Source organism: Takifugu rubripes, chromosome 22, assembly GCF_901000725.2.
Source record: "Takifugu rubripes chromosome 22, fTakRub1.2, whole genome shotgun sequence".
In the NCBI taxonomy this organism is placed as follows: domain Eukaryota; kingdom Metazoa; phylum Chordata; class Actinopteri; order Tetraodontiformes; family Tetraodontidae; genus Takifugu; species Takifugu rubripes.
This window is the reverse complement of record NC_042306.1, coordinates 1,248,552-1,273,746: the sequence shown is the minus strand read 5'-3', so window position 1 is coordinate 1,273,746 and position 25,195 is coordinate 1,248,552. Positions and strand designations below refer to the sequence as shown.

General features: G+C 51.7%; 1 pseudogene across 1 annotated transcript in view; it reads left to right on the top strand.

The window, feature by feature from the left end:
- Positions 1-25,195, top strand: part of LOC115247931 (cadherin-2-like) — a 43,238-nt pseudogene that overhangs the window by 10,893 nt on the left and 7,150 nt on the right. The window contains exons 3-14 of the transcript XR_003886989.1: positions 15,147-15,367; positions 17,729-17,893; positions 18,536-18,691; positions 19,081-19,225; positions 19,533-19,705; positions 20,529-20,666; positions 21,090-21,275; positions 21,435-21,688; positions 22,331-22,473; positions 23,505-23,738; positions 24,305-24,538; positions 24,712-24,851. The product of XR_003886989.1 is annotated as a cadherin-2-like (transcript). The remainder of the gene's footprint in view (positions 1-15,146; positions 15,368-17,728; positions 17,894-18,535; positions 18,692-19,080; positions 19,226-19,532; positions 19,706-20,528; positions 20,667-21,089; positions 21,276-21,434; positions 21,689-22,330; positions 22,474-23,504; positions 23,739-24,304; positions 24,539-24,711; positions 24,852-25,195) is intronic.

The following is a 25,195-nucleotide window of genomic DNA, read 5'->3' as shown; positions in this document are numbered from 1 at the left end:
GAGAATTCCCACAGATCAAACTGGTGGAATATGGAGCTAATGTTGCTGCAGCAACCGGAGGCGTTAGCAACGGCAGGAAAATCTGCTGCGAAAACCCCTGCAAATAAAAGGCAAACTGGCCCCAATAATGAGCTAATCCAGCGGTCAAAGGGAACCGCTGCAGCTGGTTGTGAAGGACTTTAAATTAAATGACCGGCGGTTCGTCTGAGGAACTTTCACTTCCTCTTTTTTATCAGCACACAACTCACCAGCGCTGAGAAAGCTGCTGCCGGCTTCTCACTCAATATTGGCTTCATGGAGGCGGGCGGCAAAGGCCTGCAGGGAACATCGACCATCAGGCTGATCACACTCACGCACACGCACACTCACACTCACACACACTCACACTCACACTCACACACTCACACTCATCTAAAGTTATTAAAAACAATAGTGAACCTGTTTGAACACGCACACGCACACACACACACTCTCGCACTCGCACACGCACACTTACTCACACTCACACTCATCTAAAGTTATTAAAAACAATAGTGAACCTGTTTGAACACACTCACACACACACACTCATCTAAAGTTATTAAAAACAATAGTGAACCTGTTTGAACACACTCACACACACACATACACACACACACACACACTCACACACACACACACGGCCCTTTTACCAAGACTGTGTTGTCTGGGATGGGGAAGGTCAGCCGACACTAACAAGGCTTTGTGAACACACACACACACTCACACACACACACACACCGTTCCTTCCTGCATGGCTTTAAAAGCTCATTATTCAGTGTTTGAAATGATATTTATTTATGAGCTTTAATGGTGTGTTCAGGGGCTTACTTCTGGAAAACTTATGGTGATTATTCCTTTTTTATCGTGATGAATGCGGCACTTTTAGAACAGAAATGTTGCGGCGGTCGTTCACGCAGAGGTGCCGCGAGGGTTCTGTGATTTAAGGCGTGAATATTCCCACCAGGAGGAGGAGGAATGCGGCTGTTTGACAGGGCGCCCGATCTGATAAGGAGTCGGTTTTTAGATCTTTCTGAACATTAAAGGGACTCAAAGTCCTGACCGCTGTTATTAAGTGGACATGTTTGGAATGAAAGTTGAATAAATCCCTTTTAATGGCGACACCTGGAACGCGGTCCACTTAAAGGAAAATCTGGTCCTTGTTGCTTTTCCTGGTCTCTAACCTCCATTCAGCCGTCTGGCTGCAACGTGCAACAGCGTCGATGGCACGTGCACGCACCAGTGTGACTCTAACATCTAATTCGCTCCTCTTCCTTCTCTCTCCTCGTCCTCCCATTCCTCCTGCCACAGGGGTGAAACGATGCCCCCCCCCCCCCCCCCCCTTCCCCGCCTGCTCTTCATGCTTTCTATCAGACCACCAAGAGGTCTGTGCACGTGAGCGCGTGTGCACGAGCGGCTGCGCACCACCGTTGAACACTTTTCCGTGCAAGATAAGAGGGAACTGGCGCATCCTCCTCCTGTCGCAGTGGGTCTCAAAACACAACAGCTGGGCCAATGAGAACGGAGGGAATTGATCACAGACGGCACGAGGGGGAACGTCGGGGGAACGTCGGGGTTCCGCGGGCTGGCGGGCGCCTCTGGGCACGTTCCAGAGGTTCCAAACATCGTAGAGACGCGCGGCCGGTTTCCCTACCCTCTTAATTTTATTCCTTATGCTGTAAACACTGAATAGTAATGGGAGGAAGGGCAGAAGAAGAGTAATTTATGTGTGGAGGAGAAGCCGGCGATGAGCTCTCCCTCTGGGATTAATGGGAGTCTCTGTCTCTGTTCACAGGAAATATGAAAGGCCCTTTGTTTGCAAAGGACTCGCTGCTGCCAGCAAATAACAACCCCCTGTCATATTGAAAATCCCCCAACCTCTATATTCATTGCCTCCTCGGCTACTCGACCCTTAGCCCTATTTTTTTTTTATCTATAAGCTGATGTATTTTCTGTCAAAGTCGCTCATTTGTGATTCCACACCAGGCCTGGGGTCCAGCGGCCCGGGAGGCCCAGGCTGGCGTTAGTATGCCCCCTCAGATCCACAGATCTGACCACCGACCAGAGCAGAGGCCCGCCGCCCCACAGGTGGCGCCTCTCCTCTCTGGCGCGTCCAATTCCGAGCTTCAGTCTCACGTCTGTGTGGGAAAAACTGGTTCCCTCAAGCCGAGGTGGAAGCAGCCGGTGTATTTTTAGCCGAGGTGCCGGCGCTGCTGTCAGGGCTGCTGGTTAGCATCCGACCTCGGGCTATGCTAAATAAAGAGCCACCATGAGGGGAAACGACCGGCCCTAAACTGGCGGTGTGTCTTTCATCAGGTCACACTTGGGTCTTTATCACACCTGTATCTCAGGACAGGGGGGGGGGGTGAGAGCCTGCTGACAGGTGCTAATTGCTAAAACAGACCGGAGGTTTTATTTTTGCCAACACCGCTCACGTTCTCATGTGGCCGTTGGATTAGATTCCAAACAAAGCAAACGGTTTCGTTTGGAAAGGGCCCCCTCGCTCCTGGATGAATCTTGGCTGAACGCACCAAAAGATTGCATTTGATGTAGAAAGTGATTTTTCTCTTTTCCTTCTTATCAAATAATGGGAAAAAAAAAAAAAAGTTCCAGTTGTTTGGAGCTGCGCCTACTTTTGCTGCTTCGGGAGACGCACGCGAGCAGAGAATCTATTTGGTCCCTATCGACTTTCCCCGGCTGCCTCCAACGGATTCGACACGGATAATGTGGTTGTGTCTGTAACAAAGGGGGGGGGGGCTCTTTAAAAAGGCTGGAGTCTCCCGTGAAAAGGAGGGAGGAAGAGCAAAATGAAGAAAACGGGCAAGTTTAAATGGAGAGAGGGGGAGGCCTCCTTCACAACAGCCCACCGTTGTCAGGGGCAACTAAAATGGCCGTGAGTAATGCGCCTGTGTCTCCCGCCCCTCTTAAAGAAAACCTCCCGTAGCCGGAGTGAACACGATCCCGGCGTTCAGCGGGTGGAACCCGATACGAGCGCTGCCTTTATAAATGATTTATAATTGAGTTTTCCCTGCTAACTGGGGGCAGAAATGTAGCGGGGGATTAATCCCCTCACCAGGCCGACGCTGCGCCATGCTTTGATGCTTTGATTGGAATGCTGGCGACGCCGTTCATTTGCTTCATTTACTGAGGACTGACGGCTGGGGGGGGGGGGGGGGGGGGGGGTTAATGGCCGTTTTCTGAAAAGGATAAGGCTGATTATGTCTGATGGGCCTCCTGTCTCATATGTCCTAATGTGGCCGTGATAGACAGGATTCTGAGTTTGGATACTCGGGGAGTATCATTCCCACATTCTGATTTCCCATAATGTTCGGAGATGGAGGAGGCATATGTTCCTCCCGTGGCCCAGGGTCTAGAGAGCCTTCCAAGGCAACTTAAGGAAGAGGAATTAGATTTTAGCAGTCGTTAGGTGACTTGCCGACTGATTTTCTTCCCGTTATTTACCTCTTTCCCATTTTATTCCTGTTTAAGTGCCCTGCTGCAGACCTGTAAAATGTTTAATGTTCTTCCCAGCGAAACAGTCCCACATCCATAAAAGGTAGATTGGAATTCCATATGAATTTCCCGCTGTCCTGGCTCATGGCACCAGTTCGAACCCCCCGGGTGCCCCTCCCTCTCCCTTTGGCCCGCTCCATATGCTACATTCAATCTTTGAAAGCTCGCTCCCTCCGGTCTGTTTGGACAGACGACTTTAGCGTGATGGAGGGGGACACATGCCACGGAAACATCAAACATTCCTGTGTTTGGTGCACGATCCCGTGACCCTTTTGTTACTGGGATTGATTTATGGTGCCGACGGGATCTCTCAACTCACCCCCGGTCCAAGTTCTCCTCTCTCCCCCGTCTTGCTATGCTAACGTGTACTTGGTTCCAAGACCCGGGGCCGTCCTGACGTGGATTTTGAATGTATCCCCGGCACGCCGTCAGGGATCGAGTTCCAACATACATGTCGTCACCATTTGCTCCGTTATGCGTGTTCGGGTCATTAATTCCCGTGCGCAGTTGTCACCGGGTCACAGGTTTGGAGGTTCCTGTAATGCCAAGGTCCTCCTAATGTGAATTCCAGTGAGGCAGAAAGGCAAATGTTTGTGCTTCCAGGCCTTTCTGGTATTCCGGGTTGCTCCAGCTGTCATGTTATCCTCTTCTAGCCCACCCCTTCCAACCCACAATGCAACAGCATATCTGCTAGCATCCCATGTGCAGCCACTTCAGATTTATCTGCTGTGAGGCCAGCATACCTCATTATCATCCCTCTGGCACGATGGAGACCACTCGGCGACCCTGTTCCAGACAGAAAACAACTGCCGAGTTCATGGAAAATGATATCCAGCATCACAATAATTACATTTTTCCCAGTTATTGTGGGAAGAAATGTGAAAATGAACATCAGTATTATGTTTTGGCCTAGCTGTGCTTGGGAGGCACGTTGAAAAATTCCCTCCCCGACCACATCTTTGTTTCTTCTTCCGTGTTGCCGAGAGCCCGTGGGAACCGGATTTTGCGACGACACACCGGCAACAGACCAGAAGCAGAAACCAGAAGTGCGCTGCTTCTGTGTAAAGGACTTTTTAAGCTGAGTTTCTTTGCCCTTCCCGAGCTCGTCTTTCTCATGGCTGCAAACCGATACGCCGGCTGCCTCCAGTTACAGTGCTGGTGGAGGGTTCTTTTCAGGCCGGCTGAACAAAGGGCCGGCGCTATTAGGATGCTGGAGCCGTTCTGACGCCGCCGGGCGAGAAGGCATCCAGTTCCTGCCTGCTGCAAGAACCTCCACCAAAGGGAGTTTTGATTGGGGCTGATCTTTGACCCGTGGACGCCCACATTATGCAAATGAGTGTACAAACAAGGAGCGCTGTGGATCACTTTCTCTGCGCGCTTCCTTTTAGGTGTGCGTGCTCTCGAGTTCTAACGCCAGGATGTTAAATTTGTGGGTGCACGTTTACTCTCCTGACCTGCGTGCGCACGCAAAGCGTTGGCATGCCACTTCCTTTATACCCCGATAAGCTAGGATTTGAAAAGGTAACTAAATCCCACCTACCGCCTCCACCCACACACTAAAATGCCGTTATTGTCGCTGCATACAAAGGGTTCGGTGGTGGGGGGGGGGGGGGGGTGTTCAGGGACAACGCCCTTTCCCAGACAGTGTATCAGTTGACCATGAAGTTGCACCTTTTACCCCCAAAGCAACAACGCGTGGTGTTAGTTCCTATAGAGCGGAACCGCCCACCTCATCACGAAGCTGCTGCTGCCATATCAAGCCTCCCATCCGGGCTCGTTACCACACGTTATGTTGACGCTAGATTTTTATATCTGTTGCAAGGGCCGTAAACTCTGGTGTGTGTGCGAGGGTGTTTATCACGGTGTAGAAGGGAGGACCGGGCCGACCTCAACCGTCCCCATGAGCGACTGGGGGAAGGATTTGGTTGCAACTCTGTTCAGTGTCTTTATTTTATTCTGGTTTTGAGAGTTGGAGAAGTTCTCACCCCCAGCCAGTAAGCTGAAAAAAGAGCTAGCATTTATTTACTGTTGTGCAGGCTTTAAGCAGAGCCGCGTTCCCCTGCAGGCGTGATGAATACACCAACACCCAGGTCGACACTTCCATAATGGAAGCTCTGCAGCTGGACTTAATGGCTCCTGTGCTTTAGGACTGCGTTTTAGGCCCATTTGTTGGCTTTTATGTTGATTTGACTGACTATTAGAGACGTCATTTACAGCAGAGTGATGCATTTAAAGGAAAGGACCAGAGAATTTGTGCACCAATAACAGCCGGGGGCTCTGACATGTATCGCTAAAACTTGATAGTTGAACACAACGTTACGCGATATGACCGCTTGTTTAGCACAATAATTGGCAGTTGGAGTCCCACAGAAGACCAGTTTCAACTCATTAAAGTGTCGGGATGTGTTTTATTATGTTTCAGTGAATCTGGCTTTTTTTTATTTTTTAAATTTATGGACCTTTGCGTGCTTTAAAACCTCGCCGTGGCTCCGATTGAAACCATATGTGCGGGTGGCTTGGAAGGGGGGTCCGCAGTGTCAGCAGACACAGCTGGGCAGCGGCGTCTGACCTCGCGGTCTCCCGTCTCCGCCACATTCTGCCAGAACGCCCACCAAGTTTGTGTCCTCGGAGCACCTGATCGCGCACAAATGACCTTCGAAAGCAGACGGCAACACGCTGGAACCGGCCGGGGGGGCGGTGGTTTGGAGAATGTGCAGGGTCCATGCTGACATGAGCTTGTAAAAGCAGGAACGGAGCTTATTTATGGAGGCTGCGGAGACGCGGCCCCCATCTGCAAGCGCGGCGTTAGCGTGGCGTGGACGGTGAGTTACAGCCCGACTGCTCGCCGCGCTCATCTTTAACACACTCGGATATTAGGAACGGTTTTACGACTCCCATCAACAGCTTTGCAGGCTTCTAGATATGCGTTATTGAATCCATGTAATGAGTTATTAGGTCGTTCATCTGGAGGCTGCATGTATATTACTGCCGCCGCCCCGCCTGCTCCTGGGGGGCCCGAACATAACGGATGGTTTAATAAGCAGCCACACAACACCTGACCCCAGAAGACCAGCACCAAAGCATGTTGCCTGTGTGGGTCTCAACATTCATCCGAACCAACTCTTGGTTAAATAATCTCTAATAACCCCGCTGCCACGATGCATCAGCCAGTAACGGTAACCTGGTTAATGGGTTAAAATGGGTTTAGTAGATATTCACAGGCCTGTTGGTCGGGGGGGAGCCGAGCTCTGCTGTCGCTGGTGCTGTGTTTTTAGGAAAAGATCAATTCCTGTTGAGAGGATCGGCCGTTGTGCTGCTGCTGGGCTGGCGGAGCTTTAATGAAAATGGCCCCCCAGCCTGAAACGGTTTGACCCTGCAGCTTGACCAGCAAAGCAGCAGTGATGCATCCTGCCTGCACCAGAGCCCTGCTGGAGGGGTCGGGCCAGCATATCAGCCCTCCGCCATCTTCCTCTTTAAATGCAGCGTACCCCCCCCACCCCCCCCCCATTATAATTACAGCCTGGCATTAAATGAACCGCGGCCATTGTTGTTGCCACATAAACTCTAACAAAGGGACTCTTTCCTCTCCCAAAGTCACTCTGGCACTTCTCAAATCTATCTTGTTGTGGGATTAATCCTGCGACGGCCTCCTCTCGTCTCCGTGAGCAGGACGGAGGACGCGCACCAAGACGTGGTGGATTAGGCCGCAACAATGCGGTTTGATGTTTAATCACTCTGGCTGAGCTGTTCTGGGAATCTTCCCATTAAAGGATGGCTCCACTTTGAAAGGTTGACGTGACTCCCAGCCGACTGCTATAGTGGAATATCCACGTTCTTTTAACTTTAAACCCACCTGGCGGAGAGAGAGTGCGAATGTGGACACCTAAAGAGCGGGAAGCATGGCCGCTGCCGACCCGCTGACCAAACATTCCCCACGACTCCCCCCTCCGACCCGTCTCGCTCTGTTAGCGCTGCACAATAGGCATTTGGATAAATGTTTGGACTCCACCTTCAGGGCCGCGGCGGCTCCAGGACTCATTCAGCCGCCGTCGCTGCTCCAAATGAAAGGGTTTGTCGACCGGTGCGCGCCACCTGCTCGTTTGTGCCACCGCGGGCGATGGCGGCGTCGCCCGGCCAACGCCGCTGCCACGGCAGGGCGACGGATGATTCCCACCGGGACCGCGGAAGAGCCGAGGCCTGGAAACGCTTCAGGCGGCCGGCCCACATTTGAGACTGATTTGTACTCAGCCATGCTTGTGGTTGTGTGTTGTAACGGCAGACAAAGTGAGGACAGATGTGTTTGGAGTCATTTTCACCCCCCTGCCCCCCCCCAGCCCCTTCATGGTCCTCTCTCCCCTCCCTCCAGTTTCCAGTTCCTCTAATCTGGGACTCATTGTGTTTGTAATAAAGCACAGCTGCACAGATCCTTCTGTGAACCCACTCACTTCAGCTGATTACAAGGGAGTGACTCTGACCAGTCCAGCCCCCCCACCCCCACCCCCCCACAGTAATGCTTTACTGCCCCTCTACCACTGATAACACATATGAAAGGAGCCACTTCCTGGTGCTGGAGCAGCGCCGAGGCTAATTGCTCACACCTGATGCCGCATATGTTGCTATCGCTAACACTGAGACTCTCCCGTCAGCCTGCACCAACAGTGGGGCGAAGAGTCGCTCCGTACGCATCCACGCCGCCGCCATCACGCCACTGGCCGCCCCCGCGCCTCGTTGGCTCGCCTTACGCTCACACGCTGACCCTGCTTTCATCATCAAAGCGCAGCGTTGGAAAGTGACAGACGTCAGCCTCGGGTGCCTCGTGCATCCCTGGTTTTGACTCTAATTGTATGTTGTGTGAGACGCGTGGTCTCGGTGAAAGAATCTCGATGTGCTTTGAGGTGCACGAGGAGACGTCTCCATCAGAACCGTGTTTTTATACACTGAGATGAACGCCTCCCGCCCACAAAGCCCACAGTTGAATGTATATTCTTCATCTCCTGGAAGTGTGCAGCTTTTATCTGTCCTCAAGAAAGCACGCGATGTTCTCCACAGATGGAGCGGAGCTACCTCCAGCCCCACCAGTCACCCGCTTGATCACTTAACTACGGGAAGGGGGGGGGGGGGGTTCAAGCAGGTCGAGACAGCAAGCGGCGTTCGACATCTCGGTGCTAGCTTGATATCTCCAGGAACAAACGCAGTACAAAGAGATAAGCTTGGTTGACACATTAAGACGGCATTTGTAAACCCTCTCTGTTGCCTCCTGACTGGAGCCGCACAGAACAAGCTGTCACATATCTGAGGAGAACGTGAGCGCTCTCGGGGAGGAACGCACGGCTCCTCTTTAATCTCCTTCCTGTGTGTTTTTTGTGTTGTTTTTTTTAAAGCGGGGGCTAATTGTGTTTCAAGCAGAATTTGACACGTATTGATTCGAGCTAAACGCACATGCCCTAATCCCGCTCTGTGAGGAAGCAGCCTTTTTCTAGCCGCCATTGTTGTAAAGTTTGCCCCCCCCCCCCTCCATTTCCCTGCGAACTGTTGGGTGCTGACAGGTTTCAGAACCTTTTGAAACCCTCCATTGTTTTTATAAGGTTATTGACAGCTGTAGTCGGCCGTGGAGGCTGGCAGCCGACATAACGGGAATTAAATGGCTTTTTAAAGCTCAAATCAAAGCCCCTCAAACGCGGACACGCCCTAATTTTTTTAGTTTTAAATGATTTCTTATTGAAAAGTTGGCGTGCGTTCTCAGGCACAGGCGCAGTGGCGATGGGATCTTCAGGATAATCGTCTCCCTCTCAGGCTGTCAGCCCGTCTTTCTTTGTTTCCCGGCAGATCTACGCGACGCCTCTCTCCGTTCCTCCTCCTCACCCTGACGTCTCCACGCCACGGAGGAAGCAGCATTTCCATTAACCTTGTTTTCACAGTCTCAGCGTGAACCCGTGACTGTGGAACATGACAGAAAGGCTCCGGCTTCACAGCCCGACCACCTTATAACAGCTTTTATTGGGATTGTGTGCTGGAGATGCACATTAGATTTTTCCATTTTTACAAAATTGTTTAGGAAAACAGCACTGATGACTTTACAAAGAGTCCTTTTGTGGCTCTATACCACCTGCCCGTGCGTGCGTGCGCGTGTGTGTGTGTGTGCACAAACATTCATGTTTTAAAAGAAAGAAGGGAAGTGGGATGGACGGTGCGTGTCCTGTGTGTGCTCAGGACTGTAATTGGATGCAGTGGAGCGCATCGGCCCCTACCTGAGCTCGTCATTAGCTTGGACTTGACTGACAACGGCGCTCCACAAATGTTATTCCTAATCACCACAGAGGAGATGTACAAACGCTTGGAACTGCTGAGTAATAATCCCCAAGAAAATGGCTGAAACGTTTCCTCGTTGGGCAACTTCGTGCCGCGTCCACCGTCTGCCTTCGCTAGCAAAAGCAGCGGCTAACGGTTGTCCCGGTTGAACAGCGGTGGGCTGCAGACACGAACATTTTTTCTCTCATCACCGGCCTACTGCTGAGATTTAAATCCCCAGTGAACCGGGCCAACCGCTCCTCTAATCCGTGGTCACTGACTTGTTCTTTGTCTCTACAGAATGATCAAGGGGAAGGCTCCCAGATCAAAAGTGTTTAGTCACGTCACATTACAGGTTGCAGCGAGGCGGCATTAATGCCGGAGCCTCGTGATTAGCTGTTCTGCAACCGTCTGCCAGCTTCTAACCAGGAAATCGAGGCCTTCAAGGCGAGCAGCCGACAGCAGCCGGCTGCTCGCCTTTTCATCCTTTTTGCCCCTTTAACCGCCTGTGAACATTAAAAACAAAGGAATTTCATAGCAATGGCGAACATCTAGCCCCTCTGAATGCTTCGCCATCAACGTGAGTAGGTAAACCTCACCCAAGACCTGGTACTGAACCCCCCCTTCCCCCCCAGCCTTGCTGGGTCCGTCCACCTCAGCCTGTTTCTACAGATGTCAGCTTGGTACCATTTCACCGCCCCACCAGACAACAAGAAGACCAGGCTGCATCAAAGGGCCTGTGTAGAGCCTCATTCACATGCTCGTGCACTCCTGCTCCCCCCCGTTAATTAAAATCTGCATTGATTAAGGATGAAATAGTTTGCCCGCAGTTATATTCATGTCATTTATTAATAGCCTGTTAACCTTTGTTAGAAGGCTCAAGGAGTCAGAAAAGCAGTGCTAATGAAGTCCAATGGAGAGAATCTGATAATTGTAGGTGATGAAATCGACTCGTTAACTGAAAGATTTTCCAAATTGCCCCGAATGGTACCTTCCCGCCGCCTCAGCGCTCTGCTCCTGCCGTTCCCAGAACGCGAATCCCCCCCGTATCAATCTAAATTTGAGATCTACCTGTAAAGGTCGGACAGCTTTTCTAACAGATGTCACGAAAAGTTGAGGCTCTTTACATGCCGCCGGCGCCGCCACTTTAATACCCTCTCCGCGCCTCTCCATCAGGCCGCCTGTCTCAATAACGGGCGGACTCAAATCCCAGTAGCTGCGCGCAGATAACTGCAGAAGGATGTAGCTTAGTCTTATCAGCTCTGGGCTCCGGTGACACCGTAATCCACACAACGCTCCGCTGTCACCGTGCTGCAGAACACAGGATCCTTCCGTTTCCCAAACAACGGTCCGGGAACATCTGGGACGCTCCGCCCGTCACCACCGACCCCTCCGAACTGGTCACATCACCCAGATTCCCTCCTTTTCCGCTCGGGGAGCTTTTGAACGTTAGTTTAGGAAGCTCACAGCGGCCAGTCGGCGTCAGCTAGCTCAGAGCCCAGCAGGTGTCCACCCATCAGGCCATTAGTGGAGAGTAATGGTGGGTTTCAGTAAACAGTTGGAAGATGAACCTGAGTTCTACCAACAGGAGCCGCTTTATGCTTCGGCGCTCCAAGGAAACGGAGGTGATGGCTAAAGTGGCTGCTGTCCGTCTGAAAAAGGCCTTTTCAAAGCGAGGACTGAACACGGAGGGCGCGCACGTCGGCGTGCGGACGACCGTTGGCTGCAGGAAGCTTGAAAGGAGGCGGCAATATGCCAGTGGAAGAATGACCGTGGGCGTGGAGCAAAAAGAAGGAGCGGCTGCTTGTGAGATGTGTGTGTGCTCTGATGCAATTCCTCTTTAGTTTCCTAATTGCCAGAGACACTTAAAAGGGTGCAAACACTCCTTTTTCCCTGTAAATCCCCCACTTTTCGGGGGCCGACTGTATGCCCGGAATGCTGAGCTCATTTCAAGAGTGGCGCGTTACAATGCCTTCAAGGGCTCGGTCTGGCAGTATCGGCGCTCCCAGATCCAAACGGCTTTAGCCACAAAGAACGGACTTTTTATTTTATTTTTTTTAAAAAGATGGGCGCGTTTTTAACATTTCATTTTGTTCTGCTGGTTCTGTGGCTGGAATGACAATGAAAGTGAGCTGGATCGTAACTCCAGCACCAGTGCGCCGGCTGCCCCGGGCTCCCGGACCCCACAGGTGTGTCGTAGCCCCCGTCGGGTCAACGCATCGTCTCCGCCAGCACAGGCCGGGCCACTGACGCGGCTCCCGATCACTGGTGAATGACGCTCGCTGCCGGGCCTGTTGCAACAGTTGCCCCGGGCAGGAGGGAGCGCCTCCCAGGTATTTGACTGGTGTTTGCTCACAGCTTCGGATGAAACGTCAACTAAGCTGAACATTTCACAACGGTCGGTGATCTCACATCCTGGAGATGAGTAATTCTGAGTTGAAATCACACAGGATGGGGGCGGGGGGGTAGTTTAGCCTCTAACAAGGTGGCATTTTGAGATTGCTCAAAAACTGCCTTCCTTTCCCGTGTTTGGCCTGGCACAGTTACTGCATTCCCCCCCCCCTCTAACCATTCACGTCTGTCTGAGTCACCACGTGATGGAGCACAATGGAGAGGCACTCCATAGAGGTTAGCTGGGGTTTTGTGTTGCTTGTCAGTGGGAGGGGGGGGGGGGGGCATCGAATCTGTGAATAGGATCATTGAGTTGGAGGTAATTTTGGGCCCTGGTGCAGGGTATTAGTTGGATGGGCCTTTCTGCTGACAGCTCGGTTCTGTCCCTCTCCCTCACCCACCCTCTTTTTTGTTGCCCCCCGGTCCCCTCTGCTGCATCGGCATTTCTATCCAAACCGGAGGCTTTTATCTCTGCGCCCATGACGACACGTCTGCGAGGGCGTGGTAGCCAAGATCCCTTCTGCTCTCGTAGCGTTGGGGGCCAAAGCATCGATACTCTGATTAGTTTGAGCAAGCGGGGGCTGAGCTGGGCCGCGCCGCACGTTTCTGTGGTGATAAATGAGTCGGTCCAAGCGGGGCGTTCTCATCCGTTACCGCAGGCGTCGGCGCCGTGGCGGGCGAGCAGTGAAGGGCCCCTCACGGGCGTCCTCGGGGCCAGATTTGGAACGAGCGAGGAGCGCTCCAGAGAGCGAAGCCTCGTCAGCGTCAACACTGCAGTCAAGTGCACTTTTCAGCACGTTCATTAAAATAATCTAAATCATGTCAAGTGCCATATGGATGGATTAAAAATAAAAGCACGCTGGCGCCCGTTTTAATCCATTTACGGACGGCTTTAGGTAGCGGCGCGGCGGGACGCGTCCCGCACGCGTCCGAAGCGAAAGCGGTCGTCAGATTGACATCTGTTGCCTATAAATCACATTTTAAGGCCAAACTACTCTCCGTTGGATTAAAAGTGCTCCGACATTCCAGGCAGACGTAGATCATAACGGAAGAGCAACATTTATCCCAAGTTTTCAATCAGAAACATCGACTCGGTGAGTCATTATGTTGTCTCTCCCTCCCCTCATCGCTTCATCTTTGGGCTGTTTTCCCTCCCCACCACTGACCCTGGAGATTGACTTTAGCAACACATGATTTATTAAAGAAGAGACGAAGCATCAGCCGGACGAGCGAGACATTACGCATCCCATTGTGAAGTTGGGAAATTTATGGAGCGTCTCCTGCAGCTGTGAGTTATCCTCTTGCTCTGACCCCCCCCCCCCCCCGGGTATCTGCTGACTGGTGATTGCTTCAAGTCTCGGAGTTTGCAGGCTGCTGCTTTAAGGCGAAACCTTCAGAGGGAGAAAGTCATCTTTCTAATCTTGAAGACGTTTCGCCTTCTATCCAGAAGGCTTCTTCAGTTCTGAACAGTTCAGAACTGAAGAAGCCTTCTGGATAGAAGGCGAAACGTCTTCAAGAGAAGAAACCCAGTCCAGTTGACAGAGAAAACTACCTTGGATACAATGACCTGGATGACTGAGAATTTACACAGACATCTTTCTAATGTCGGGGGGGGCAGAGAAGAGCTAATTGGTCAAGGGTAATTGACCAAAGCCAGCCAGGAAGGTGACGGTCGATATCGTGTGTATTCCAGCTGAAAAGAACGCTCTTGTCATGTTCTGTCTTTATTATGGGAGCTGTTGTCTCTCTGACTCGGCAAGTTCACTTTAGTCCTGTTGAATATATTTATTTAGCTCAACATTCATCCGCTCTGTGTGTCTATTATCTGTTAGCACGTCTTGTTATTTTGGCAGCAGCTGGGGGGAGCGGCATTTGATCCTGTCAGGAGATGGCCTCCCTCCCTCCCTCCCTCCCTCCCTCCCTCTGTCCGTCCGAGTGAAGCTGTGCTTTGATTGTCAGAATAAATGTGGCAGTTTTCCCATTTCCCACAGATATCTTTGCTGTAGGTGCTTCTCTCTGCTGCCTTTACATCAGGGAGCTTTTCCTGAAGATGTCTGCATATCAGAGCAGCAGCAGCAGGGTGCAATGCATTCTGGGAGGACTGATTGCATATATTTGGGGACAGCTATTAAATTAAGCCTTTGGGTTAAAGCCGTGACTTCCTTTAGACCCCGAACCTTCTGCATCCTCCCCCAAAGCCCAGAGGATCACAGCGTTGGAGCATAGACGGGGCTCTGGAGGCACCAGCGAGTCCCTAAGGTGGCGGCACAAAGGAAGATCACACACCCTCCTCCTAGGCTTTTCTTAAGTAATTCCACATCTGCTTTAATAATTCAGGGACGCACCAGCGAGAGCTTCCACGCAGGCATTTTACACGAGGTAACTGTGATCTCTGTGGTCAGAAGGTGTGTTTTAGCTTTCTCTTTATGCTGTTGAGTGCTGTAAACATGGCCGTCATATAAAAATAGCCTGTGGAGACTGAGCCGTTCCAGGGAGCGCGGGCTCCCACGGGTCACCTGACTGCCCCGCATATGCACGTGTGTGTGTGTGTGTGTGCAACATTGGGATAAATCAACATCGTATGCGTGTCCCTGGAGGAGCTGAGGTTCTGGACGTGCGGTGGGAACGGTCCAGTGTTTGAGTTACGCAGCGGGCTTTCAGGCCTAATTAACACTTCGGCATGTTAAGAGTCAGGTTTTGGGGTTTTAAATAGCACTTAAGGGAAACACTTTGTTTTTCCCCCCCTCCCTCCATCTCTTCTCCGCTGCATCTGTTTTTGAGAAATACCTTTTGGGGCACAGCTTGAAGTGAATAATGTATGAGCCAGAACCCTTTGTGGGCCGCCCGTGTGTGTCTGCCTGTTGTCTACATCCGATTTCCCCAGGACTGCTTTTATCCTCCCCCTCAACAAATCTCTATGTTTTTGTCTCCTCCAGTGGATTTTCTCGACTGCGGAAGAGGCGCTCCAGTGCGCATGGAATGCAACAACCCGTCGGACTTCCGGATAGAGGCTGATGGAGTGGTTTACGCGGCGAGGAGCCTTCAGCGCTCCCCACAACACGCGCTCGTGTTGCTGGTCAAGGCCATCGACGGCACCACCCAGCAGCAGTGGACGACTCAGGTCAGGATGGAGCCTCCTGCCCTCTCCAGCCAGCAGGTGAGCACACGGAGAGACCATCGGAACAGATCCTCCGCAGCGGAACCGTTTCAGGAATCGTACCAGGTGTTCCGAGAGATCGGATGGATGCTGGCCAATTAAAACTTAATGCGTCAATTTAGCAGCGGCTCAAACACACACTGGCACGGTCGGTGGCAGCAGGAGCAGATGCGGAATAGCTCCCCGTAAAGTGGCTCCCACCAAAGCTCTGGGATTCCCAGGTTATTGCCTTGTTATCCCAAAAGTGGACACGCCTCTCCCAGCACTTTAGGAGGCGTGAAGCATCTGTGTGAGCCACAGAGCTATTCTGGAGCTCCTGCTGGATGCTCCGCAGTCATCTGCACTTGGTTAGAACGACCGTGCGCTGGCGTGTCAACATCGTGCTTGGCCGACCATCAGAGGGAGCGGAGCGACAACATCCATCTGTCTGCTGATCAGGAAATGAAAAGATGCTTTAAATGATCTTTTGTTGTGTCGGCTTTTGACACCGGAGCCGAGCGCGCGTGTGATCCAGTTTAATGAGAAGTTATCTCTTCATTTGAATCTATTATAGGAGAATGATGGTGCACACAGGTACCACCGCTCATTATTCTGTGCCGACGGCCATTTTCTTAATCATTGCCACCAGATCACTGATCATTAATCTCCTGTAGATTTTAACGAACCTCCCTGAATGTTGCACAGAGACCCGAACGCTTTCATTAACACCTTTAAGAGAAATGGCTGCAAAGGAGGGACGTTTCAGTATTTAAGGAGCTCAGATTAAAACGGAAGTAGCGTCGGCCCCCGTGGTCGGTTTGCCCTGGATGAGCGGGTGTCGGTGGTGGGGCGGTCAGGTTTTCCAACGCGCCGTCATCAGAGACCCAGGCTCGTAATGCCGCCGTTAATCTCTCGTCAGCTGGTCAAAGGTGCGAGCCCCCCCCCCACACACACACGTATGAACACAGAGGCACGGCCATCGCACGCTCATCTGTACGAGGGTCTGCGGCTCGTCGCGTTTTGTCCGTAATGAAAGCGGGGAGTGACTTTCCCACGTCGTGCACGTTTCCGAGGTCACGAGCACTTGTCCTCCCCGCAGCATAATTATTGTCATGAATCATCACGCATCTCTTAATCACATCAGCGATTACATTTTTTTATTAGCCCATGAATGCTGCAGCCTTGGGGAAACGTTTTAATCAGCAACAACCCAACAATGTCCTCATTAGCATAAGAGGCTCTTGGCCCGCCGTCCCCACCTCCATTAGGACTTCTTCACTGTGGGAGGGAGGAAGCCTTTCCGTGTCCAAGTTCCCTAAAAGGCCACGCGTGCCTAATCCTGGCCACACACTCGCACCACGGCTCAGCACGGCCGACTCGGAGGCTGCAGCCACGAGATGAAGAGGCTCCAGAGTGGAGGGAGCTGCACATCTTCATCACATCAAAGATGGATGCACTCGGGGCTGGAGAAACCTTTCATGCCATCCATCATTCCAGGCGTGCTTTGCAAATAATTCTGCCTCTTACTGGCATCCTTTTTAATTGGGTAATATTTCTTAAACACGCTCCTTTGCTGTCCGTCCACTTGTCTCTCTGCATTTTCAGCCTGTGTAAGCTGCATAATCAAATTTCAAATGTGATTAGTGGGAGCCGTCTGACAGCTCCCCAGATGTTCGCCAAGCATTAGCCTGGCATGTGGGTCACGGTATAAAGTGCTAATTCATTTCTGTTTGTTTGCGTTGGCAATTTGCAATGACTCCGGAATCAGCCCCACTTCAGAAGGTCGCACCAGTTTGAGAAATACTGGAAGGTGCTTCCCTTTAGATTCCAGATGTTGCTCTTTGAGAATTCCTCAATAGGCCTTTTGTTTGAGCTCATTTTCCCGTTCTGGCTCGACGTCACTCTGCTTCAGAGGCTGCGTTAGCCATCAGGGTTCAGGCTCCGGCTCGCAGGTACCCCCCCCCCCCATCCCTTCCTTTGTTTCAAATCTCATTCATTACAGAGGAGAGAGGATGGCACATCCATTATGGAAGCAGGGCCTGCCTGTGTGGGAGCATTTTATCAGAACATAAGAAGAGGGCCGCCATTCAAAGCAGACCAGCACAGCCGAGCAGTTGCACAGGAACATTTGAAGACACAGCCCACACAGTTCTGTAGATACTTCAGAACTGCAGCACACCAGAGAGAGGACGGCCGATTGACCGGAGATTCTGCTGCATTCCATTAGAAATACTCGCTAACACACCCTCGGAATGGGAGACGTGTGTCTGCTCTAAGGTTGAGAGCATCTGGGGACCTCAAAATGGCGGCCCGCCATGTACAACTGTCTCCTGGTGGTCGTTGCTCACCCCTGGAACTCATGAAATTATTTCCATTTAACAGGTGCCGGACGCCAGCGTCCCTCCAGCGGGCAACACGGATTTAATGGAAATATCGTTTCCATCACGAAGAAACAGCCAGCTGAAACGGATGAAGAGGGACTGGGTCATCCCCCCAATCAATGTCCCCGAGAATTCCCGAGGACCGTTCCCACAAGAGCTTGTCCGGGTAATGTAGTTCATCAAGGCCCACGGGTGCCCACGCACACACACACGCACGCACACACACACCAGTCTCACACAGCTAGAAACAAAACCCCTCTTGGTTGATATGACAACCTTGTAGAACTTGTTGCCTTGAGCTTCAGTTCAGAGAGGCAGACATGTGGCGTTGCTCCCCACCAAATGTTTCATATTTTCTAAAGGTCAGGGCTCCTTCCAGCTGTATTATTTATCTTTTGTTTCAGGCGGCGCTCGGCACCGCTGTAACCGAGCATTATTTAGAAGTGGAGCGTAATGCCAAGTGCTCCCGACTCTGGAGATGTCGCACTCCTTTTTACTTTGGCTCTCAAGGATGCCTACAGCCAGACTCATTTGTACCAATTCTCCGGCCAGGGCTGAGTGGGGGGGGTGGGGGGTGACAGGGGACAAGCACTTCTTGGCGCAGCTAAGACGCAGATCCTTTTTCACCACGTTAAGCTGACTTCCTTACTGAGTGCTAAGGCCCGAACACACAATTATTACATGTAATCCGTGGATATTAAAGGGGGGGGGGCTGTAGTGGATGATGTCAGCTGATGGGGGAAATAGTTTGTCTGCAGAGCTGAAATGTACTCGGAGTGAACAACAATCGGAATTTTGACCCCCACAGATCCGGTCAGACCACGACAAAAGCCGCGCCCTCAGATACAGCGTGACCGGCCCGGGCGCCGATCAGCCCCCCACCGGCATCTTCATAATCGACCCGATATCAGGGGAGTTATCCGTCAACAAGCCGCTGGACCGAGAGCACATCTCAAACTTCCACGTGAGTGAGACACACCCTTCACCCTCAACCACATCCCGTCCTGCGGGGCCTCCTGTCCGGATACGCCACACATTCCCATTCCCGCTCGCCGCTCCACATTTAACCTGAACATTCTCGGTCAAGCCCCGGGGTCTACCGGGAAATCTGGTTTATCCGTCTGAGAATTTAAAGGATCTCAGAGGAATTTAGTATTTTGTTGGACATATCGGGATGGTTTGGAGCCGCTGCCTCCACTCCTTGGTCTTTAATCTACCGTATGTGGTTAATCTCTATACGGTTTGTGTGATTTCTAAAGGTCAGGGGAGTCATTATTCATTATTTTGCTGAGGTAGCTGTGCGCTGATGCCCCACCGGGTCCATTATTGCATCATTGTCTTTGTTGCCTACAGTTGAGAGCTCATGCAGTGGACCTGAACGGTAACCAGGTGGAGAACCCCATCGACATCGTGATCAACGTGATCGACATGAACGACAACAGGCCCGAGTTCACGCACCAGATCTGGAACGGCACCGTTCCGGAAGGTTCCAAGCCAGGTAATAAGCTCGAACAAGCCGGGCAGCCTTTCGCACCGTCGGGGCTGCTGATCAGCCGCCGCCGGAGCCTCCGGCGCTGTTATAATGTCCGGAGATCAAACGGCATCCACGGTGTTCTGCAGCGGCTACTTTGTTGGGCTGAAGGGCTTGGCAGCATTATAAGATCACAAGAAAGAACATTGGATCCTTTTTTCCACAAGGCTGAGTTTCAAGAAGTATTATATCCAGTTAGCTGCTGGTCTGGGTTTGTTTTTGATCTGTTTTCTTTGCTAACAACAGGGAATAAAACAAGTGTTCCTTCCCACAGGAACCTTTGTGATGACGGTTACGTCTGTGGATAAAGACGACCCAAAAACAGCCAACGGGATGCTGCGTTACAAGATCCTGTCCCAGACCCCCGAGAGCCCGACGTCCAACATGTTCACCATCAACAATAAGACCGGGGGCATCATCACTGTGGCGGCAGGCCTGGACAGAGAGGTACTTCCTGTTTCCTCCGGACGCGTCTGTGACGTTCCCGCTTAGCGTTGAAATGTTCGCTCGCTATAGAACGAACGTCGACATTTTAGTCGTGTCATTAGTGAGGCCGTTCGGTGTGTAATTAATTTTTGGTGTCCGTCGGGCCTCAGTCGTGATTATATATTTATTATATATTATTATATTATATAACAGCCTGGTTCTTTCCTGTCTTTATGGAAATGGGCCGTGCACTTTCTCCCAGTCTACTGACACAACACGGCTTGATTATACAGTATTTAATATCCAGAATGTCTGAAAACTAATGAGCCCAGCAGAAGTTTGCTGTTTAACCAACTAAGCGGGAGAGTAAAAACAAATTTGGCCGATTCGGAGTTATTAACTCCTACAAACGGGCAGCTTGCATCACTAAATACCTCCTAAATGTTTACCTTCCTCATTATTGCTTCCCTGCCCTTCTCCCTATCTCCTTTTCTATTTGCTGCTGCCACGCTGCTTTTTAATTGGATCTCGTTGCTGTTTGAGAAAATAAATAAAATAGTGCCTGAAAAGCTGAAACCATTTGGTGCAATTCCAGCGAGGGTAATCTAGCGAGGCATGCTGGTCAATCATTTCCGCCCCTGGGCCTCAGTTTTATGTCTGCCAGTCACCACCGTGGACCTAATTTACTTGGCTCTCATTAACGAGCAACTGGTCTGTCACCACTGTTACACACATCAGGCTTTGTGTAGGCGAGCGTCGGATATCCAGGATTAACGGCACAACCCAGCAGCCGGCCCAGAACTGTGTTTTAATCCCGTCCCTTCTTCTCTCCGCCCGTATCCAGAAGGTGCCTCAGTACACGCTGATCATCCAGGCCACGGACATGGAGGGCAACCCCATGTACGGCCTCTCCAACACCGCCACCGCCGTCATCAGGATCACAGACGTGAACGACAACCCGCCAGAGTTCACCGCCGAAATGGTGAGAAGCGGCCTCGGCCCGACACGTCAGCGCCACGGTTTTTATTCCGAAGAGGGTGCCGGCCTGCTGTCGATGTGCACTCAGGCGTCATTTCTGTTCACTCGGCTGCTTTTGCTGGCCCGGCGTTGGCAACGCGGCGCCGATACGAGCAGCCAGCCGTGCGTTGAGTGTTATAGCCCCTCCGAATGTTGACACATGCAACCGCGGCTTCGTCTCCCCGGCTGAAGGAGCCACTTACCGTGGCCGCCGCCGAGCCTTTGGGGGAGGACGGGGAATGAGATGACCGTGACGACATGATAAGTTACCTTCGATGTCTATTTACTCCGGACGGGCGCCGCGTCGTGCCGGGCGGCGTGTGTTTCCTGCTGCCGCAGCAGTGTCGCTGACAGCTCCGTGCTCTGTGTTCATGGTTTATTCATGCAGTTTTCCGGAGAGGTACGCGAAAACCGCGTGAATGTCATCGTGGCCAACCTGACGGTGACTGACAAGGACCAGCCCAACACGCCGGCCTGGAACGCCGTCTACAAAATCACCGGGGGCGACTCCACCGGCAGGTTCTCTGTACCCACTGATCCCACCACTAACGAGGGCCTGGTGACGGTCGTCAAGGTAGAGCCTCTTTCTCAGACTCCTGCCCCTTATGGAAACACTGGGAATGTGCTTATTTTTGATGTCACTGTCAATGACATATCGGCCGCACGCATCGTTTCCGCCCATGAATGTGACGGGCGACTCGCCGTCTACATAAACCACATTCCTGTTTTTCAGCCCATCGACTATGAGACCAGCAGGACATTTGTGCTGACAGTAGAGGCTAAGAACGAGGTTCCCCTGGCCAGAGGCATCCATTACCCTCATCTGTCCACCGCCACCGTCTCCATCAGAGTGATGGATGAAAACGAGAGTCCCTACTTCGAGCCCAACCCCAAACTCATTAAACTGGAAGAGGGACTGATGCCTGAGTCAGCACTGACCATCTTCACCGCGCAGGATCCCGATCGCTTCATGCGGCAGAAAATCACGTACGTCTCAATTTCTTATTTGCAACATTAGTCGAGGTGTTGAACGTCTTAAGGGGAATCTTTTCCTGGGTTGAGGAAATGCTTGGCGAGACCAGTTTATAACAGACGTCCACTGGAGAAGGGAACACTTGCGCAAAACCGGTGATAACTTTTGGATTTCACGTGTGGAGCAAAGAAATGTTGACAAAAAAGGGGCTAAAAAGACTTTCTCAAGGATAGCGGCCCAAATAACACAAGCTAACGGTGTTTATCTCTGTCTGTCTTTGCAACTGTGTGGCCATGAAAGTGTCTGGAAAAACGAGGCGTGTGAAGGGAGATGGCCTCATAATTCCACACTTTGTCCTACAAACTACTGATAACAACAAGCCAGTTGTGTCTCCCCTGCGAGGCGCCTCTCAAAAGTTGGAATAATTATGTAAAACGCCTCAAATACAGACTGTGCACAAACACATCAGAAGAATTTTAGATTCTGAAGATTCCTCGGTGGGAAAGGCAATAAAAGTCCGCACTATTTAATCTGACACCAAGCAGAGGAGCGAGGGCTGTTTGAAAGTTTGCCAGCAAAGAATGATGGACTCAGCTATGCAGTCAGTGAATAGGAGAGTGAATAATTGTCTAACCCCCTTTCTCTTCCTCCCACAGCTACTCCAAGCTCTCAGATCCAGCGAACTGGCTGCGGATCGACCCGAACACCGGCCGCATCACCACCATTGCCACCCTGGACCGAGAGTCGTCGTACGTGAAGAACAATCTGTACAACGCCACCTTCATGGGTTTAGACGACGGTACGTTCCCGCCGCGCTGATGCCAAAAATACCTCGCTGAGATGCAGCCGCTCCACGGCTCCGTGCTTTAGTCGCGTCGTTACACAAGCACTCCGCTCCTCCATTTCTGCTCCAGCTCTCCGAAGATAAAGCAGCATCTACAGAAGGAAGGCGAGCGGAGGCTTAATGCAGCCTGCCGAGCAAAGGTCGCTCGTTGCCCAAACTTTTTGACTTTGCCTTTTTATACGCTGCAACTTTTGAAGGGGGTGGGTGGTGGTGGTGGTGGGGGGGGGGGGGATCCTTGTAGTGCAGGCCACAAAAACACCTGTCAGGCTTGAAGGTCAGCGTTGGAGCCGGCGCTGGGCACGTCTGGATCGCTGGCCACCTCCGCGGAAGGTTAATGTGCCAGCATTCCCAGAAAAGTTCAGCGTGTGGACGTATTCACCTCGCTGTTCTGGAGGGATTTACCTCTGTTCAGGTTTAGCCTGTTCGGCAGAGCACAGCGCCGGCCAATAGGCTTAAAACTCCACCAATAAAGAGGTTTCTGGGCATTAATGGGTCAGGATTGGATGACTAACTCCTTTGAGCGTGGTCTGAATGGTAAAAAAAAAAAAAAAAAGCCTCTTAGCTGAGGGGATACATAGAGGAGCCTGAGAGGAGCGACAGTGGCCTGTTTGTCTGCTTTAGTATTCCCATCCTATGTCCTTCATCAGGAAGATTTTCTTCAGGCATACACACACACACACACACACACACACCAAATGTTCTGATGGCTCTCTTTCCATCCCTCCATCTCCTCACTTGAGATTAGATTTTCAGATCAGTATGCAGTTTGGATGGATCTTCTCCCACTTCAGTAAATAGCTGTTTAGAGTGTCTTATTATACCCAAAGCAGAACCCCCCCCCCCCCTTTTCTTAGCTTGCTGCATAATGACTGCAGATAAGATGTGGAATTTCAATCGTGCGTTCTCTCTCCCTGACTTTATAAAAGAATAATCCACTGCCCCCATAAATATATATATGTGCTGAGCGTGTTTGTTTTTCCCCGCAGGCAAACCTCCAGCGAACGGGACGGGCACGCTGCAGATCTACCTCCTGGATATCAACGATAACGCTCCCAAGGTGTTCCCCCAGGAGGCCGAGATATGCGAAAAGCCCGAGCCGAACGCCATCAACATCACGGCTGTGGACGGAGACCTCAACCCCAACGCCGGGCCGTTCGCCTTCGAGCTGGCCCACCGGCCCTTTGACGTGCGGAGGAACTGGACCATCACCAGAATCAGTGGTGGGTTCTTCAGGAACGTTCAGCCACTGGGTTTTGATTATGTCGCTCCTGAGTGGACGCGAGCAGCTCCTCCTCTGCGGCGCTGGGGGCAGGCGAGCGTGAGACGGGCGGGTTATTAAAGCCCGGGTGCAGGCAGCAGGAACGGGAAACATTAAATCAATTTCCCTAAGAAGTTATTGGTTTGTAATTTCAGCTCAAAAGGCGAGTCGGAGAGCTAATTTGGCATTTGTTAGCAACCGGATGTTGCGAGTTCGAAAGCGGCGAATGTGTCTTAATAGGATAATGTCATTTGGATTATTGCTGCTGGGAATTTAGATTAAGCAGCATTTTCAAAAAGGTATTCAGTAGATTTACGAGCTCTGGATCTAAATCCCGAGCATGTTTTGGCTTAGACGCGCTGATCAACTTCCAGGTACCAATTTAGTCACCAGATTTGGGGTAACGGCGATGGAGAGAAATGCAGCCTGACACACATTACAGGAGACATTCAGCCTTCTTCCTCAATGAATCCTGTTGGCTCCAGTCTCATTTCCCTCCCCACTCTTTGTGCCCTCTCCACCCCCCAGGCGATCACGCTCAGGTCGGCTTGAAGATCGGCTTCCTGGAAAGTGGCATCTACGAGATCCCCATCATAATCACAGACTCGGGCAACCTGCCCATGTCCAACACCTCCTACCTGCGGGTTAAAGTGTGCCAGTGCGACATCAACGGGGACTGCACCGACCAGCAGCACATCATGGCGGCCGGCCTGGGCACCGGCGCCATCATCGCCATCCTCCTCTGCATCATCATCCTCCTCAGTAAGTGTCTCGGTGGCTCTCTTTAATGGCACACGCACAGGGATTACAGCCGATCATCATCCCATGCAGCGCTAGATTACCGCGGGATTACCAAAACGATAGCCTGGACTCGGCGCGTGTCCAAAGCGGAGGATATTAGATGGGATTCCAATTATGTCGCTCCCTGTCCGCAGTCCTGGTGCTGCTGTTCGTGGTGTGGATGAAGCGGCGCGACAAGGAGCGGCAGGCCAAGCAGCTCCTGATCGATCCCGAGGACGACGTGCGAGACAACATCCTGAAGTATGACGAGGAAGGCGGAGGAGAGGAAGACCAGGTGAGAGCCGCCTAATAAACGCCGACGGGGGCTTAATGGCCGCCGCCGTTCCTCGCCGTCAGCCACATTTCTCCCTGGAAATTCTAATCCGGAATGCGTAAAGCAACCAGCTTTTGATCCTATTAGGTGTGCTAATTTTAGACGTTTCCTCAGGTGGCGCTAACCTGACTTTACATCCCGAACATACACAAACAGACCCAATACAAATCTGGGCCCGCAGGCACCGCTGGAGCCACATCTCCTTATCTCCTGCACTAATTATACATGCAGAGGAACAAAATTCAATTGTCCTATTGACCCCTTGTTAATAGAATGGAGCCGTTAAGTTTAGATGAAAAAAAAAA